Source organism: Gadus morhua, chromosome 18 (assembly GCF_902167405.1).
Source record: "Gadus morhua chromosome 18, gadMor3.0, whole genome shotgun sequence".
Lineage (NCBI taxonomy): Eukaryota > Metazoa > Chordata > Actinopteri > Gadiformes > Gadidae > Gadus > Gadus morhua.
Window position 1 is genome coordinate 22,353,441 of NC_044065.1, and position 4,429 is coordinate 22,357,869.

Genomic DNA, 4,429 nt, shown 5'->3' on the forward strand with positions numbered 1-4,429 from the left:
ATGATGTCAGATACTATTTCAAATCTCAAAAAATAATTGTTAAACTAAATAAAAAATGTGTAGAAAATAGAGACTGTGATTGACATGTGTGTAAACCTATCACTATTCAGAATGCGTCACACGGAACGACAGCGTTAAGCGGCAAATTCAAATCAGTAGCTTTTGAAAATGGATATCAGACGCTGGTTAAAAACTAATGGAACTTACCCGGAAAAAAAACCTGCAGTTACAGTTAGTAAGCCTAAAGTTAGCTCAAACCCTGACCGGGCTGAGCCTCTTGCTGGAGCTGGATTTGAGTCCACACCGCTAGCTGAAACAACGCAGCCGCCACTAGCCCTCTCCTCCGAGACCTTGCCTTTTACCTCTGACTCCGACCTGCCAACACCTTCCGCCTGCTCCTCGCCTCCACCAGCATCCAGCTCTTCTTTACCTGTCCCATCGCCGCTGTCACCACACCTGCTACTACGAGCAGCCTCCGCCTCAACCTCCGCCTCCGCGGCCTCCAACTCGCCTCCATCACGGGGATCCGGCTCAACAGCCGGTACTGCTGCTGCAATAGGGCCAGCTACACACGCTCTAAGAGCATCAGCCCCGGACGATCTTGGCACGAGTAAACCCAACCAGGTGAAACTGGATACGTTTCCAGCCAGATTGTTTTCTGGGAAGAAGCGCAATTTTTTCCAGTGCGTGGTATCACAACAAACCATGGCTAGAGTATTCAGTGAAAGCGGATGCAGCCTTTTGTTTCCCATGCAGAAAATTTAGTACGTCATGTGATGCAGCTTTCACCGTTAAAGGTTTTTGTGACTGGAAACACGCTTTAGAGACTGATAAAGGACTGCTCAGGCATGCCGCATCAAAAGAACACATCTCATGCGAGACTTTGTGGAGGGAGAGACAGATGCGAGAAGCAAGAGGTCAGAAAATAAGTACGCTGGTGCACACAGATCAGCTTGCTCGGAACCGATACTACGTGTCTACTATTGTCGACATGATAGCATTTTTAGCTGTCAACCAACTCCCTTTCAGAGGGGACCACGATTCAGTCGAAAGCATGTCAGAGTCAGGCAGTGGGCTGTTCCTGTCACTGTTTCTGTATACCTTGCAGAAAGACGCAGAGTTGGCCAAAATAATGGAAACTATTCCCCGCACGGCCACCTACACCTCTCATGACATACAGAACGAAATAATAGAATTGATGAGCACCTTAGTGACGGAGCATATTGTTGAAGAGGTGGGGGATGAGTTTTATTCGATCAAAGTTGATGGAACAAGGGATCCTACCGGCCGGGAAAATATCTCAATTGTTCTTCGGTTTATTGACGCACACACCAGTGAAATAAGAGAGCGGCTTTTGACAATAGCCACGGCAGAGGAGGGGGATGCTAAGACTCTGACACAGACCGTTATTTCCGAACTCACTAAGGCTGGATTGAGCACCGACAAAATACTTAGCCAAGTGTACGACGGGGCCTCCGTGATGTCGGGGAAAACATGGTGGAGTACAGAAACTCCTTCAAGAGGAACTGAAGAGAGAAATCCCCTATGTCCACTGCTTCAATCATCAGCTCCATTTGGTGGTGGTGCAGGCAATGTCCGCAGAGCAGCCTGTCATAGATTTCTTCAGTGTGTGTAACCTGTTGTACAAGTTCATAAGAAGACCCACAGTCGCTGTTCATTATAAAGGGGAGACGCTAAAACGTCTGCTTGACCAACGCTGGACGGGTCATTTGGCCACAGTGCAGGTGATAAGCAAAGCACATGAAAACATTTCCCAGCTGCTAACAGAACTCGACACACACTTGTTCCCAGCCGATGTGAGAGTGGAAGCAGTGGGACTGCTGCGCGCAATTTCCAAACCCAGTTTCAGATTTATTGCGCTTCTGATGAGCAAGATTCTGACCCTGTTTGAAGCACCAAATAGACTGCTCCAGTCAAAAGATATGGATCTTCACACAGCTGTCCAACTGGTGAACGCCGCTACAAAGTGTATCGAGGGCCTCCGCACCGAAACCGAGTTCAGTACGTTATGGGATCAGTGTGCAGAGCCAGAGGATAACCCACAAAGCAAGAGGAGACGCACAGAAACCAACACACGTCTACAAGATTTCGTTGTTGAGCAGTCTGTGGGTGCACGAATTGACCAGGAAAACACAGCAAAACAACAGAGACTCAGACTGTATTATGGATGTATAGACGCAGTGTGCGGAGAGATGGCACGGCGCTTTGGAGAGCGCAACAGCGCGCTGATGGAATCACTGGCTTCACTTGACCCAGAGAGTGACACTTTTTTGGACGCAGAAAAAGTGAGGCCCCTCTTAGATTTGACCGGCACAAAACTTATCGATGCGGAGTTTGTGGTAGCTCGACAGTTCCTTCGCACCCAAATGGAAGGCTCCACGCGCGCAGAGGATGAAAACTGGACTGTGAAAACACTGTTCACCACTTTCCACAAGACCCTGGAAGCAATGCCCAGTGTCATGGTGGCATTTAAGTCTGCTTTAACATTCGGAGCATCCACTGCCACATGCGAAAACTCATTTTCCTCTTTGAAGAACATCTTCAGTGATCACAGGCGGAGTATGCTGCATCCACGGAAGGCCCACCTCATCCAGCTCAGTTTTGAGAAGGACTTGACTCGAAAATGCATGGAGCAGTGGAAGGACCGTTTGCTAAGGAGGTTCCATTCCACAGGGAAAAGGCGTCTCCAGCTTTACTAGCATCAATCGGTGAGTTAACTATTTTCATTATGATTACATGTCACGCTGTTCAATCAGTGTTGCAGAGAATGGGTTGTTGCAGGAGGAGAGCCCTATTGTGGGAGCAGATAGCAAACACTGTTGATTCGCTTCATTTTTTATCTCATTTCATGCGCATCAGCCTGCTAGGCAGACCCGGCGCCAGTGCAAATCTATACAGGGGGCACGTCGATTTTGTGGGAGGGCCCGCATCAATATTATGACAGACAGGTGTAGCCTACAAAAAACTCAATTGCGACAGTCCACAGCAGCATGCATGGCCAACAGCATTAACGCACGCCGCTGGCAAATAATACACATTAACACACACAAACAGCCAAATATAAATCACATTTGCATTGTGTGCGCAAATAAACAAACATACAAAACATTCGCAACATTGAATCATGTGCTCGGCAAAAACATTGTCGCATGTGAACAGACTTCGTCTCTTTTCAACAGAATTTGTAGGAAATGAGCGACAAAAACCAAAACAATTACCATAACAAGTTGTGTTTATTTTTATTTTTTTATCGGTTCACTCTCTGTGCTCTCGGGAGCGGCCGGGGCATGCGTGTGTGCAATGGGAGAGAGAACGTTGAACTTTGTGTGGAGAGGAAGAAGGATGCACGGGAAACCCTGTTCAGTTCTGAAAGTGGTCCTGTAAAGGAAACAAATAAAAAAAATAAGTTGACGAGGCAAAAATATTTTTTTATGAGCTGGGAGATTTTTTTTGATTTTATTAGATTTTATTTTGAGAGAGAACGCTGTAAGCAGGGGAGAAAAAAAGCTGATCGTCATCTTGTCCACTGCCTATGTTAAACACTGGTTAACTGTTTTAGACTAACTGTTTCTCTTTTTTAAAATCGTTACAATTTAATATGAGTAGTCTCATGAAACGGAGAATACCCGTACTTTCCACCATCCTCTGTTTGGATGAGGAGTTATCGCGGCTCCTGCAAACACACACGGAGCAAGTAGGCCTAGCAGGCTGATGCGCATGAAATGAGATAAAAAATGAAGCGAATCAACAGTGTTTGCCTATCTGCTCCCACAATAGGGCTCTCCTCCTGCAACAACCCCATTCTCTGCAACACTGATTGAACAGCGTGACATGTAATCATAATGAAAATAGTTAACTCACCGATTGATGCTAGTAAAGCTGGAGACGCCTTTTCCCTGTGGAATGGAACCTCCTTAGCAAACGGTCCTTCCACTGCTCCATGCATTTTCGAGTCAAGTCCTTCTCAAAACTGAGCTGGATGAGGTGGGCCTTCCGTGGATGCAGCATACTCCGCCTGTGATCACTGAAGATGTTCTTCAAAGAGGAAAATGAGTTTTCGCATGTGGCAGTGGATGCTCCGAATGTTAAAGCAGACTTAAATGCCACCATGACACTGGGCATTGCTTCCAGGGTCTTGTGGAAAGTGGTGAACAGTGTTTTTCACAGTCCAGTTTTCATCCTCTGCGCGCGTGGAGCCTTCCATTTGGGTGCGAAGGAACTGTCGAGCTACCACAAACTCCGCATCGATAAGTTTTGTGCCGGTCAAATCTAAGAGGGGCCTCACTTTTTCTGCGTCCAAAAAAGTGTCACTCTCTGGGTCAAGTGAAGCCAGTGATTCCATCAGCGCGCTGTTGCGCTCTCCAAAGCGCCGTGCCATCTCTCCGCACACTGCGTCTATACATCCATA

The 4,429-nt window shown here is 47.0% G+C and overlaps 1 long non-coding RNA gene across 1 annotated transcript; it reads right to left on the reverse strand.

Moving 5' to 3' along the window:
- Positions 1 to 3,235: 3,235 nt before the first annotated feature.
- Positions 3,236 to 4,089, reverse strand: LOC115530679 (uncharacterized). The gene is made up of 2 exons (XR_003973762.1): positions 3,883 to 4,089; positions 3,236 to 3,399 (listed from the first exon to the last, which is right to left on the reverse strand). It is a non-coding gene; the product is annotated as an uncharacterized LOC115530679 (long non-coding RNA).
- Positions 4,090 to 4,429: the final 340 nt, after the last annotated feature.